The 15747-nt window shown below is 38.7% G+C and overlaps 1 long non-coding RNA gene across 1 annotated transcript in view; it reads right to left on the bottom strand.

Moving 5' to 3' along the window:
• Nucleotides 1-15747, bottom strand: part of LOC134736057 (uncharacterized) — a 43547-nt gene that overhangs the window by 22918 nt on the left and 4882 nt on the right. The window contains exon 2 of the long non-coding RNA XR_010119761.1: nt 8247-15560. This is a non-coding gene — a long non-coding RNA (uncharacterized lncRNA). The remainder of the gene's footprint in view (nt 1-8246; nt 15561-15747) is intronic.

The raw sequence follows: 15747 nt of genomic DNA, 5'->3' as shown, positions 1-15747 counted from the left end.
TTATATTTAAAGTTAAAACACAAAATTCATTTCTAATAAAAGCAAGAGCAAGAGAAACATGTTTCCTTTTCACTCTATTAGCCGACATTATTCTGAAAGCTGTAAGTAATACAATACAAAAAGGAAAATCAAGAGAGATAAATTCAATCAATGAACATCAACATTTCTATATACTAGCAATAACCAAGTAGGAAATGTAATAAGGAGAAAAGTTGCCATTATCAACAACAGCTATAAAATATCTAGAAATAATCCTGAGAAACCCTAACATAAAGGTACAAAAAATATATAAAGAACACTACAAAACTTAACTGAAGGATATAAAATAAAGACAAATGTAGAAACTTATCATATCCCTTAATGAGAAAATGCAATTCCGCCAGAATCTTAATTTTTCTTATATAATTCTACGTATTTAATACAACTTCTCTCAGAATCCAGTGTTGAGAAAGAAATAGGAATTCTACATTTTTTTTTTTTGGCAGGGTCTAAATGAGTACAGCCATTATGAAGGGTGATTTGGTATTATCTATTTTTTAAATCTGCAAACATTTTTATCCAGAATTCCATTTCTAGAAATTTATCTAACAAAAATAACTAAAGAAATGACTTACGTTGAATGTAGAATTATAATAACTGGAGTCATGTTTATCAGCAAATATATAGAATAGCCTAAAGTTCATTAATAGAGATTAATAAGTGATGGTATATTCATGCATTGAAATATTTCTCACATTTTAGTATTACGTAACTACTGGAAAGAATGACGCAAATCTCTATTTAGTGACTTGGAAAAAATTATACATATATGTTAACTAGCGTTAACATGTTCCCCCCACTCTCCCTTTGCTCTAGGAACTGAAATCTAGAAATCGAATGTGGATGAGGAAAGAGCTTGGAGACACTGTGAGGGAAAGACACTTGGAAAAGCTGCAGACATTTTCCCAGATCCAGAATTGAGAGCAGGATACCACTTTTAACACCAGTGCATACAAACTCAGCCATTCCTTGGTGACGCAGCAGCATGTCTGCACAGGTATTTCAGTCTCGGGCCAGAGACCAGAGTACCTGCTCTGGAGCAGGATAGGGGCCTCCACAGCCAGTACTGTGGAAAGTGCCTTAGCAGTAGGCACTGGAAATGTGCTTTCCCCGTTACTCGTCTGGATGGGAGGAGAATTATTACAGCTGTAGTTTCTCCTGGACAGTGAGATGCAGCCAGGGCCTGCTTGACAACTTGAAACTGATCTGTGTGTGCCATTTCTGGGTCCACCACCCTGTTCCCCTGAGATCGTGATGCAGTGAGGCCTCTCTGCTCCACAACCAGGCAGAATTGCAGGCATATGGAACACCTGTGTACCTGGTTCAGCGGCCTGAACCACCCCACCCTTCCTGGACATAGATCTTGGTGCAGTGTGGCTCTGCTCCGTGATCATGCAGACCTCCAGGCATTCAGGGCAATTGTTTACCTGGCCCAGCAGCCTGAACTGCCCCACCCTTCCTGAACACAGACATGGTTTAGCAGGGCTCTCTCTGCTCCACACCCAGGCAGATCTCTAGGCATCTGAAGTAGCCATTTGCCTGGTTCGGCAGCCTGAGCCACCCCACCCTTCATGGACATAGATCTTGATGCAGTAGGGCTCTGTCTGCTCCACGCCCAGGCAGATCTCTAGACATCTAGAGCACTCACTCTCCTGGAATAGGAGCTTAGGCTACCTCTTATCTTATACCCATGCAGAGAATATTTGGAGCCAAAGAGGTTTCCCAGCTCCTCGCCCAAGCAAACCTCTGGAGGCCTGCTGGCCACCCACTGGACTTTCCCCTGGCACTGGTGTTTGTGTCTGCCATCAGGGGACCAACAGGTGGAACTGCCCAGTCTGGCCCCACTATTCATGGCTCCCACCCCACCAGGGCTAAGCTCTGCGCAGTCTACAAATCAGCCCAATGCCTGAGGCAACGGAGAGCTTCTGCTAGTAAACAAGGACTAAGTATATACCTAGCCTCCGTGGCTACAGTTAACTGTTACCTATAAGTGCCATCTACAGGCTTATAGGACAAACTGCACAGCCCAATATAAAGCCTGCTGAAAGAATTGCACAGGGCTATAGAAGCAAAGCCAAAAGACCTTACCCAGCATTCTCTACAGTAAGGGAAAGAAAAAAAAAATTTCTTTAAAAAATCAAAAAAAAAATACAGTGAAAGAAAAAAATCTTACCCCCAAATTAGAAGTGCTAGCATCTCCAAATGAAGAGAAACCAGCATAAGAATCCTGGCACTATGAAAAATCTGAATGTAGCGAAACCACCAAAAGATTGCGCTAGCCTTTCAGCAATGGTCCTTAACCAAAATGGAAACTCAGAAGTGACAGATGAAGAATTCAAAACATGGATGGCAAGAAAGCTCAGTGAGATGCAAGACAAGGTTGAAAATCAATAAAAATAAACTTCTAAAGCAATTCAGGAAAGGAAGAGACAAACATCTTAAAAAGAAATAAATCAGAGTTTCTCCAATTGAAAAACTCACTTAAGGAATTTCAAAATACAACTGAAAGCTTTATTAATAAACTGGACCAGCAGAAGAAATAATTTTGGAGCTTGAAGATGAGTCTTTTGAGCTAACCCAGTCTGATAAAAATGAAAAAGTAATTTTTTAGAATGAGCAAAGCCTTCAAGAGCTATGGAATTATGCAACATGACCAAATCTACAAATTATTATAATTCCTGAGAAGAGAAAAAGCAAACAACTTGGAAAATATATTTGAGGGAATAATTCAAGAAAACTTCCATTATCTTGCTAGAGAGGTAGACATCCAGGTACAAGAAATACAGAGAACACCTGTGAGATAATGAACACCACAAAGGCATAAAGTAACCAGAATGTTCAAGGTATACAATAAAGAAAAAACATTGAAAGCAGTTAGAGAAGGGCAGATCATACAAAAAGGGAATCCCATCAGGCTAACAGTGGACTTATCAGAAGAAACCTTACATGCCAGAAGATATGGGAGGCCCATTTTCAGCATTTTTAAAGAAAAGAAAGTCCAACAAAGAATTTCATATTCCAGCAAACTAAGCTTTGTAACCTAAGGAGTAATAAAATATTTTCCAGACAAGCAAGCACTAGGAAAATTTGTTACTACTGGACCATACTTACAAGAGATCCTTAAGAGAATTCTAATCATGGAAAGAAAAGTATGATACCCACTACCACAAAAACATACTTAACATACTTAAACATAAAGTACATAGCCCGCAGGCCCTACAAAACCCAATATAAACTAAAAAGTAACCAGCTGACAATCTCACGATAGGATCAAACCTCACATATCAACATTAGCCTTGAATGTAAATGGTCTAAATACCCCATTTAAGAGGCATGGAGTGACAAGCTGGATAAAACACAAGAGGCAACCATCTGCTGTCTCGAAGAGACCCATCTCACATGTAATGATACCCAAAGGCTCAAAGTAAAGAGGTGAAAAAGTACAACATAAATGGAAAAAAAATAGAGCAGACATCACTATTATTGTATCACGTAACGTAGACTTTAAGAACAGGAAAAAGGACAAAGAAGGACATTATGTAGCCGGGCGCGGTGGCTCACGCTTGTAATCCCAGCACTTTGGGAGGCCGAGGCAGGCGGATCACGAGGTCAGGAGATCGAGACCACGGTGAAACCCCGTCTCTACTAAAAATACAAAAAATTAGCCGGGCGTGGTGGCAGGCGCCTGTAGTCCCAGCTACTCAGAAAGGCTGAGGCAGGAGAATGGCGTCAACCCGGGAGGCGGAGCTTGCAGTGAGCCAAGATTGCGCCACTGCACTCCAGCCTGGGTGACAGAGCGAGACTCCGTCTCAAAAAAAAAAAAAAAAAAAAAAAAAAAAAAAAAAAAAAAAAAAAAAAAAAAAAAAAAAAAGAAGGACATTATGTAATGATAAAGTGTTCAATTCAACAAGAAGACTTAACTATCCTAAATATATATGCACTTAACATCAGGAAATCCCAATTCATAAAAGAAGGACTTCTAAGACCTACATGTAGACTTACAAAGCCACACAATAATAGTGGTGAACTTCAACACTCCACAAACAGCATTAGACAGATCATTGAGACAGAAAACTAACAGAGAGACTCTGAACTTAAATCAGTCGCTTGACCAATTGGACCTAATAGATATCTACAAAATATTCCACCCATCAACCATAGAATATGCATTCTCATCTGCACACAGAACATAGTCCACGATTATTACACAGAACATGCTCAGCCATAAATCAAACATCATTAAATTAAAAAAAATCAAAATTATATCAACCATACTCTTGTACCACAATGGAATAAAGACAGAAATTAATACCAAGAAGCTCTTTCAAAACCATTCAATTACATAAAAATTAAACAATTTGCTCCTGAATGACTTTTGGGTAAACAATAAAATCAAGGCAAAAAATCAAAAAATTAGTTGAAATAAATGAAAACAGAGACAGAACATACGAAAATCTCTAGATGCAGCAAAAGCAGTGTTAAGAGGAAAGTTTATAGCATTAAATGCCTACCTCAAAAGTTGGAAATCTCAAATTAACAATCTAACATCACACCTAGAAGAACTAGAAAAACAAGGAAAAAATGAAGCCCAAAGCTAGCAGAAGAAAAGAACTAAAACCACAGTGGAGTTGAATGAAATTGAAACAAAAAAATTCATACAAAGAATCAACAAAACCAAAAGTTGGTTCTTTGAAAGGACAGGCTGCTTGCTAGATTAACAAGGAAAACAAGAGAATATCCAAAGAAGCACAATCAGAAACAACAAAGTGACATTATAACTGATCCCACAGAAATACAAAAAATCCTCAGAGACTATTAAAAACCCCTCTGGCCAGGCACGGTGGCTCATGCCTGCAATCCCAGCACTTTGGGAGGCCAAGGTAGGCGGATCACGAGGTCAGGAGTTCGAGACCAGCCTGGCCAACATGGTGAAACCCCATCTCTACTAAGAATGCAAAAATTATCTGGGCGTGGTGGTGGGTGCCTGTAATCCCAGCTACTTGGGAGGCTGAGACAGCAGAATCGCTTGAACCCCGGAGGCAGAGGTTGTAGTGAGCCGAGATCATGCCACTACAATCCAGTCTGGGCGACAGAGCAAGACTCTGTCTCCAAAAACAAAAAGCAAAAACAAAAAAACAACCCTCTACACATACAAGCTACAAGCTAGAAAATGTAGAAAAAAAAGGTTAATTACTGGAAACACAATCTCCCAAGATTGAATTAGGAAGAAATTGAAACACTGAACAGACCAATATCAAGTTCCAAAATGTAATCAGTAATACAAAACCTACAAACATAATAAAGCACTGGATGAGAAGGATTCATATCTGAATTCAAAAGACACACAAAGAAGAGCTGGAAACAATTCCATTAAACTATTTCCAAAAACCAAAGAAGAGAAACTCCTCCCCAACTTATTCCACAAAGCCAGCATCGCCCTGGTACCAAACCTAGCAAAGACACAACAAAAACAATACTACAGGCCAATATCCCTGATGAATGTAGACCAAAAAGATCCTCAGCAAAATATCAGCAAACAGCCCATCAAAAAGTTAATTCGCCATGAACAAGTAGGCTACATTCCTGGGATGCAAGTTTGGTTCAACATATACAAATCAATAAACATGATCCACAACATAAACAGAATCAAAAACAAAAACCATATGATCATCTCAATAGACAGGGAAAAAGCTTTTGATAAAATCTAATATCACTTCATGCTAAAAAACAAACAAACAAAAACAAACAAAAAAAAAACCTCTCCAAGAAACTAGGCATTACAGAAACATACCTGAAAATAATGACAGCCATCCATGACAAACCCACAGTTAACATCATACTAAATAGACAAAAACTGGAAGCATTCTCCTTGAGAACTGGAACAAGATTAGGATGCCTACTCTCACCACTACTATGCAACATAGTACTGGAAGTCCTAGCCAAGCAATCAGGCAAGAGAAAGAAATAAAAGGCATCCAAATAGAAAAAGAAGAAACAAAACTATCTCTCTTCACAGACAATATGACTCTCTATCAGGAAAACCCTAAAGACTCTGCCAAAAGGCTCCCAGAACTGGTAACTTCTGAAAAGTTTCAGGATACAAAATCAATACACAGAAACAAGCAGCATTTCCATACACCAATAAAGTTCAAGCCAACAGCCAAATCAAAAATGTAATCCCATTTATAATAAACACAACAAAAAGAAAATATCTAAGAATACATCTAACCAAGGAGATGAAGAATCTCTATAGGAGAGCTATACAACCACTAAGTCATAGATGAAACAAACAAACGAAAAAACATTCCATGATTATGGATTGGGAGAACCAATATTAAAATGACCATTGTGTCCAAAGCAATCTACAGAGTCAATCCTTTCCTATCAAACTACCAATATTATTTTTCTTTCATAAAATTGAACAAAACCATTCTAAAATTCCTATGGAACACAAAAAGAGCCTGAATAGCCAAAGCAATCTTAGGCAAAAAGAACAAGGCCATAGGCATCATGTTAACTCTCTTCAAACTATAAGGTTACAGTAACCAAAGCAGCATGAAACTGATACAAAAACATAGACATACACCAACTGAATAGGTTAGAAAGCCCAGAAATAATGCCTCACACCCAGAGCTATGTAATCTTTGGCAGACAAACTCAACAAATATAATCAATGGAGAATGGATTCCCTATACAATAAATGATGCTGAAATAGCTGGCTAACCATAAGCAGAAGGATGAGACTGGACCACACTACCTTTCACCATATAAAAATAATTCATGTGGATTAAAGATTTAAATGTAAGACCTCAACCTATAAGAGTCCCAGAAGAAAGCCTGGGAAACATGATTCTGGACATGGGCCTTGGGAAAGAATTCATGTCTACATTTTCAAAAGCAATTCCAACAAAACAAAAATTGGCAAGTGGGGCCTAATTAAACTAAAGAGCTTCTGCATAGTAAAATGAACTATCAACAGAGTAAACAGACAACCTACAGAATGGGAGAAAATATTTGCAAACTATGCATCCAACAAAGGTCTCATAGCCAGAATCTATAAGGAACTTACACAATCGAACGACCAAAAAATAAAATAAAACAAACCCATTAAAAAGGGGTAAATGACATAAACAGACACTTCTCAAAAGAAGATATACAAACGGCTAACGGAGACATGAAAAAATGCTCATCATCATGTCAGATAAATGCAAACCAAAACCACAATGAGATGCCATCTGACACCAGTCAGATTGGCTATTAATACAAAGTCAAAAAACGACAGATGCTAGTGAGGCTGCAGAGAAAAGGGAATGTTTATACACTGTTGTTGGGAATGTAAATTAGTTTAGCCAGTGTGGAAAGCTGTTGGGAGATTTATCAAAGAACTTAAAGCTGAACTACCATTCTACCCAGCAATCCCATTACTGGGTATATATCCAAAAGAAAACCAATTGTTCTACCAAAAAGATGCATGCACTCACATGTTCATTGCAGCACTATTCACAATACCACAGACATGGAATCAACCTAGATGCCCATCCTCAGTGGATTGGAAAAAGAAAATGTGGTACATATGCAAAATGAATTGTACACAGCAAGAAAAAAGAATGAAATCATGCCCTTTGCTGCAACACAGATGTGGCTGGAGGCCATTATTTTAAGTGAATCAGGAACAGAAAATCAAATACTATGTGTTCTCACCTATAAGTGGGAGCTAAACATCAGGTACTCATGGACATAAAGATGGCAACAATAGACACTGGGGTCCATTAGTGTGGGAGGCAGAAAAAGGTTGGGAAACTAACTGTTGAGTACTATTCTTAGTACCTGGTGGATGGGATCATTCATACCCCAAACCTCAGCATCACACACTATATTCAGATAACAAACTTGCACATGTACCAACTGAATCTAAAATAAAAGTTGAAAAAATATGTACAAATGAAATAGTAGTCATCTCTGGCCTGGCACAGTGGCTCATGCCAGCACTTTGGAAGGCCAAGCACTTTGGAAGGCCAAGGTGGGCACATCACTTGAGGCCAGGAGTTCAAGACCAGCCTAGCCAACATGGTGAAATCCTCTCTCTACTAAAAATAGAAAACTTAACCGGGATTAGCTGGGCATGGTGGTGTGGGAAGAAAGATCTTGACGTAAGTCACTACAGAAATGAGTAGAGTCTGTAAGACTAAAGGCAAAAGAAACTCTACATAATGTCAGCTACTCGGAGAATCTGAGGCAGGAGAATCGCTTGAACCCAGGAGGCGGAGGCTGCAGTGAGCTGAGATCGCGCCACTGCACTCCAGCCTGGGCAACAGAGACTTCCGTCTGGAAAAAAAAAATAGTGGTTATTTCTAATTATGAGTGTTTTTTCTTATTTTCATTATATTTCACATTTAAAATTTATTTTATAATGAGTATATATTCCATGTTTTAAAGTCTAAAAAGTAAGCATAAATTTCAAAAATGCCAGACCAAATTAAAGGGTTTTCATGCATGTGAATATTTATGGCAGATTTACTCATAATCCCCAAAACTGTATGCAACCAAGATGTCCTTCAATGGGTGAATAAATAAACATACTGTGGTATGCCAATGAAGTGGAATGTTATTCACATTAAAAGAAATGAGATATTAAGCCACAAAAGGACTTCAATGAATTTTAACTGCAAATTGCTAACTGAAAGAAGCCACTCTGAAAAGGCTACATACTGTATTATTCTAATTATATGACTTCCTGAAAAACATAAAACTACAGTGATGATAAAAAGTTCAGTGGTTGCCAGGGGTTCAGAGGGTTGAATAGTTGAACCACCAGGGACTACGTAGGACAGTGAAACTATTCTCTATGATAGCGGTAGATATAGGATACTACACGTTTGTCAAAAACCATAGAATTTTACAGTACAAAGAGTGGATCTTAATATATACACATTTTTAAAAATTTTAAGAGGTTGAGGGATCCCAGGGATGAAATGTACAATGTGACAAAACAATTTAACTGTAATAAAATATATGAAACAACCTCACTGAAGGGTGTGGGAAGAAAGATCTTGACGTAAGTCACTACAGAAATGAGTAGAGTCTGTAAGACTAAAGGCAAAAGAAACTCTACATAAGCTCTCGATTTTATTTAACAAAGTTATTTCCCATGAGGTACAGGTTAACAGTTCTGATATTGCTGTACATGTGTACTGAAACTGAACAATAAGTAAATGGATGGCAGATAACTGAAGCCAGGTTTCTCACTGTTGCAGTTGAGAGGTTACAGATAAGTAGAGAAAGAAGTTTGAATGATCCATATGGATTATTAATGATCCTTTGGCAATGGATTAGAATTGGAGACATCAGAAAGATCTCATGTTTAGCTTAATATAGATCCAGATCATTACACATAAAAGAAACATTTATAGAAATGTGTATATACAAAGGTCTTGATGCACATATATTTCCTTGCTCAGTCAGCTAACAGGGCCTAGAATCAATAACACCCCAATAGCAACAAGAACACCTAGCACCCAGATTTTGGGCTCCAGTGCAATTCTCCAATAAATGAAACCAGGGGTCCTAGAAGAAGTGGGCCAAGAAATATACAAGATAATCCTGGAGAAACTTGCAGTGCCAGAAAGTAAGGAAGTGCTAAAAACAGGAAAAAAAAGAGAGTGTACCAAAAGGCCGTGTGAGTCAGCCAGAAAAACACTCCATGGCCAAAGATGGAGCAATTTGAGCAACAAAATAAAATAGTATTGGATTATAACCTGAAGTATAAAATATCCATGAGTTTATACTGATATAAATATGCTTTTAAATAAATGGCAGCAGAGAGAGAAACTTCCCATGCAGAAGATTTCCAAATAAATGATGTAGATACTCCATCCTCAAAAAGGTGGAGCATAACTCTCCAATTAAGTGTGGGGTGCACACGGTTAACTTCCTTACAAAGAGTACAGTATTGAAAGGTGAAGGAAATAACTTCATAGTGGATGAAACTGACACACACTACCTCAAACGAGGTGATTAAGTTTAATCAACATCAACAGTAATGAGTCATGCTGATAGTATGTATGCTTCGTATGTAATAAAAATGTCACTTCACCTCTGTGGTGTTCCTCAAATTTGTTAAGGTAATCAGAAACAAAGAATGACTGAGAAGCTGTCACAGTCAAGAGAGCCTAAGATGTGATGACTAAATACAATGTGGTATCTTGGATGGGGTGCTAGAACAGGAAAAGGACATTAGGTAAAAACTAAGGAAATCTGGCCAGGCGCAGTGCCTGTAATCCCACCACTTTGGGAGGCCAAGGCGGACAAATTGTTTGAGTCCAGGAGTTCAAGACCAGCCTGGGCAACATGGCGAGATCTCATCTCTTCAAAAAGATACAAAAATTAGCCACTGTGGTGGCATGCATCTATAGTCCCAGCTACTTGGGAGGCTGAGGTGGGATAATCGCTTGAGCCTGGGAGGTGGAGGTTGCAGTGAGACGAGATTGCATCATTGCACTCCAGCCTGGGCCACAGGGCGAGACCCTGTCTCTATAAATAATAATAATGATAATTAAAAAGGAAATCTGAATAAAGTATGGACTTAATAACAAGGTATCAACATTGCTTCATTCATTGTAACAAACATACTATGTTAATGTAAAGATCTGAATAATAGGGAAAAATTTGGTGGGGGTATGTGGGAACTCTATACTGTCTGAATATTTTTTCTATAAATCTGGAATCATTTTAGGATGAAAAGTTTATTTTAAAATAAGCCAAACAAGGCTGGGCATAGTGGTTCACACTCATAATCCCAGAACTTTGGGAGACCAAGGCAAGATATCACTTGAGACCTGGAGTTCAAAACCAGCCTGAGCAACATAGCAAGAACCCATCTCTAAAAGAAAAACTTTAAAAAATATTAGCTGGGCATGTTGACACATGCATGTAGTTCCAACTACTCAGGAGGCTGACACAGGATAGCTTGAGCCCAGGAGTTCAAGGCTGCAGTGAGCTGTGATTTTGCCTCTCGTCACATGATTTGTGGTTCAACCACGTCAAGGCCTATGCAGAAGGCAAATATCTAATGTAGAATAGTATGAAGGTGGTTCATCATTATGAGTATGTGGAGAGAACCCTGATTTAGCTGGCAAAGCAAAAATTACAAACACACAGAAACGTATACGTGCACTGTCTCCTACACATATTTGACGTTCAATTCATATCCACAAATAAGGAATTTGATGTGTGTTGTGTTTCAGCCTGTCACTAACACCAGGATGTTCTTCTCCAGGCTCTTTGGAATTCTAGTACAACTTATAAAGAATATAAACTATAGTGACTCAGAATCTTAAGGTAATTTATTTAATATAAGGATACCCACTTGGGTGTCACATAAGGGAAAACACAAACACTTTTTTCCTGCTCCAAAAGGATCACTGTGACTAAAGAAGTATACATGGAATTAAAAAAATATCCTCTGCCATCACATTTCACATTCCACTCTCAGTTTCAGCTTACTCCCACCACTTTAACCACCACTGTGAATGACAAGGGGTAGGGGAATATTATCAAGAGAAACAGGAGGTCAGAGTATTCCTGTAGCCTTCACCCTTCAACCAGAGTCCTTTGACCTCAGACATCCCTTCCTATTTTCTCCTCCCAAGCTCTGAGTACTTTGTGACATTCATTTTAACATTATATGATTTGGGTCCTTTTACCATATGTAGCATTAAAAATTAAAATGATGAATTTACCTAGATCTTATATGTAAAAAAATGTATTCGGTCTACTCATGAGTGTTTACTAAACTAGGAAATGCAGGATAGAAGTCTGTAACATGACTTCATTCTAGAGCAACTTTGATCCCAGAATTTGCATCTTCAGTAAGAAGCTGTAAAGTCCACTGGGAGAACATTAGCTTTGCAAAGAACGTTGTTGGTCTTCTAATCCAAAGTTCTACCTGATACATAAAACCATTCTTAAACATTTCTGCCAAGTGGGCTTCTGCTGAAGCAGCTCCAGAAAGGAAAGTATCTACAATTAAATGATAGAAAGCTAATAACAGTAGGCAAAAACTTTGACTTATTTGAACATTTGAATTGATCTACCCTCTGGAGGTACTCAGGTAAATGCTACCTCTCTTATGTGTGACAAGACTTCAATTATTTGAAGAAAATATCCACAAACTTGTCTTTAAAGCATTCCTGATTATTTCAAAAACTGTCTTGTCTGCTTGTAAACCAGTCACCTTCTTGGTTACTTTCCAGGTTGTCTGTGTCCATCTTGATTGTGCCACTCTGATATGACCCAAATCTCCCAACATAAACTATCAAGTACAGAATAAACATGATTTTTAAGGCCTTCCTTGTTCTGGAAACCATGACTCTATTAATGGAGCTTAATATTTCATTATATGTGGTACACTGTAACCTCACAGGCTGGCTCATGTTGAACTTAGAGTAAATTAAAACTAGAGTCTTCTTGGCCAGGAGCGGTGGCTCACGCCTGTAATCCCAACACTTTGGGAGGCTGAGGTGGGTGGATCATGAGGTCAGGAGTTCAAGACCAGCCTGGCCAAGATGGTAAAACCCTGTCTCTACTAAAAATACAAAAATTAGCCAGGCGTGATGGCGGGTGCCTGTAATCCCAGCTACTTGGGAGGCTGAGGCAGGGAATTGCTTGAACCTGGGAGGCGGAGGTGGCAGTGAGCCAAGATCACGCACTGCACTCCAGCCTGGGTGACAGGGCAAGACTCCCGTCTCAAAAAAAAAGAAAAAAGAAAAAAAACTAGTCTTCTTCATATATGCAATTGTTAGGCCACATAACCACCTCCCCTTGGTAACTGAATTTTTGATATAAGTACAGGACTTCATATTTCATCCTATTCAATTTAATCCTGCTAGATTTGGCTATTTTTTTTCTCAGCCCCTAAGGACTGTCTAGATCATGCTAGTGATATCAAGTACATTTATTCTGCCATCTAATTCTATATTATTTGCAATGGGATGGGCACGCTTTTTTATATTTTCTTGCTAGTCATTAACAACTTTGATGGGACAGGGCTGAGGTTGGAAACCTTTGTTCACTTTGATATCCATATTGTTGAACACTGTCAATTCAAATTATTAACCCATCTACTGTCCTGTCATTATCATCTTGTTACTCCATTTTAATCTCAAGGACATTATGAGAAACTGCCAAACGGCTTGGTGAGGTACACAATGTTTGCCTTTTGAGATCTCTGGAAGGCAGTTCAGCAAAAAGGTGGGCATCCTCCAGAGCACCTGAAGTACAAGTGGCCCATGTGATTGGTTTTTTGGAGACATACTGTTATGTAATAGGCCACTATAAATAGATGTATTTAAGGGCAGTTTCAAATATTAGCCACATCTTGAAAGTAAGAAAGGCAAAGCTCTAAGTTGCAGTTACTGATTTATGACAGAGCTGACTCTCACATGTGCATTTTTTGTGTAAACTGCTCCAATGTGAACAGTAGCAGAGATGTATTTATTTAACAAGAGCCAATGTTCTCCTGAAGAACACCCAGGAGGCCAGCTAGTATACAACTTATTGTAAAATCTCTTGATTAACAGACCAGTATAGTTTAATAGACTTAAGGGGAGGCAGTATAATGTACTGCTTAAGAGCATAGTCTAGAATCTCAGAACTGGGTTCAAACCTTGACTTTGTCACTTAATAGTAAGTAGTATGACCTTGCTCAAGTTACTTAGTCTCATTCAGCTTATTTCCTTATCTGTAAGCTGGGGAAGCTTGTAATAGTGCTATCTTACAGGGCTACTACGAGATTGAACATAGCAATGAATATGTTAGCTATTATTGTTATTCTAACCTAACAAAATTTAGTTTGACAATCTTGTGAAATACATGCTAGGGCCAAGTAATCATCTTTCTTCTTTCTTTCAAGCTCATCAACCATGCTTTAAATAATGAATTATAAAATCTTTCTTGAAATTATCTTAAGTTTGCTAATCTACACAGTTCTAAATATGGATTCCAAAAGTGCTGTTTTAGGGAGCTCAAATCTGTGCTCAGATACCTCAATACAGCTGGAGCTATATGCCTCAATTCATAACCGCTGGACAAATAAATGTTGCCCTTGTATGCTGGGACAAACAACTCCTTTTTAAAATGACATTACCCAAACTTTTGAACTTGTTGGTTTATGGCAGCTTTTGCCAAGGGTTTTTACCCATGGTCAAAGTGTGTAAAGCCTATGCTCTTTGAGGTGGCTTCAGTCTGGTATCTGCTGAATCATGCTTCTCCTTTCTATTTATAGAAAACTGCTTTCCCCCTAAGTCTTCTAACAGAATTCTGGGAAAATGGTGGCATGAGAATAGGTCCTTAATTCTATGAGGCATTGTCTCGTTCTGTCACCCAGGCTGGAGTGCAATGGTGTGATCTCAGCTCACTGCAATCTCCACCTCATGGGTGCAAGTGATTCTCCTGCCTCAGCCTCCCGAGTAACTGGGACTACAGGCACCTGCCACCATGCCTGGCTAATTTTTGTATTTTTAGTAGAGATGGGGTTTCACCACATTGGCCAGGCTGGTCTCAACTCCTGATCTCAAGTGATCTGCCCACCTTGGCCTCCAAAATACTGAGATTACAGGCGTGAGCGAGCCCCTGCGCCTGGCCTCAGTATATTTTTTAAATAAAATAATACTAAATTAGGAATATCAAAATTGCCAAATAATTTAATTTTTTTACATATACTAAATTAAGCTGTATGACAAACATTTTCCATCAGATCAGTCTGGCTTTGTGGCTAGAGTTATCAGTTCATTTAGGATAATGTCAAAAGTCTGAATTTGAATCCCTTTTTGAATTATGAGACACAGGCCAAATGGCTTTCCTGACATCTCAACCCTGATCACTAGGCTAGGCCCTAACAAGAATTGGTCCATTTGGTCCTATTTTGACACTGCAGATTAACATAATTTGGAGCAGGCTGTCCTCTCTCAGAGGGCAAGCTTGTCCACACCCAAATACAGGTGTCTGCTGATCATAGTTTCTCAACTAGCACGGTGATCTCAACTTGATGCAAGAGTCCCCTTTAATGAACCAACAGGTTTTGTTTCCAAGTTGCGTATATGCCCCCTCCTGCCCCTCCCCTCCTACACAAGTAGTGAAAGTATATATGATATCACGTACCTGAAACAGAGGACAAAAGCAAATGAGGAAAGCTGTCTTGAGGGTGAAGTCATCCTGTTGAGTTTGCCCCTGGCATTAGCTCCCTCCCTACTACCACATCTTGCTGGATCGCAGAGCCATTGGGAGGGGGTGACAACCCAGTAAACAGGGAATGCATACAAAAAAACTGTTCCACTCTTGTTGAATGGGGTGACAACCCAGTAAACAGTGAATGGATACAAAAAAATTGTTCCACTCTTGTTAGAGGGGGAGGAATAGCAGGTCAGGATATACCCTTCTTGATTCAGTGATGAATAAATGGATAAATCTTGGATCAACAGTAGATGAAGAAAACCCAAAACAAAAACAGAGCCTTTAAAAGGAACCTGCAACATAATAGGAGGAAATTACATCATGTAAGAGATGGAGGAAGAACAGTTAAAAGTAATTTTTAAAAGGCCAAAATAAATGGAGTTATAAGCAAAAATTAATAAACTAGGAAGCAAAATAGTAGTAGACTTAATAAATTAAATACATGGATCTTTTCCAAGAGAAAACAAAATACACTTAAAA

Source organism: Symphalangus syndactylus, chromosome X, assembly GCF_028878055.3.
Source record: "Symphalangus syndactylus isolate Jambi chromosome X, NHGRI_mSymSyn1-v2.1_pri, whole genome shotgun sequence".
Lineage (NCBI taxonomy): Eukaryota > Metazoa > Chordata > Mammalia > Primates > Hylobatidae > Symphalangus > Symphalangus syndactylus.
This window is presented reverse-complemented; position numbering and strand designations above follow the sequence as displayed.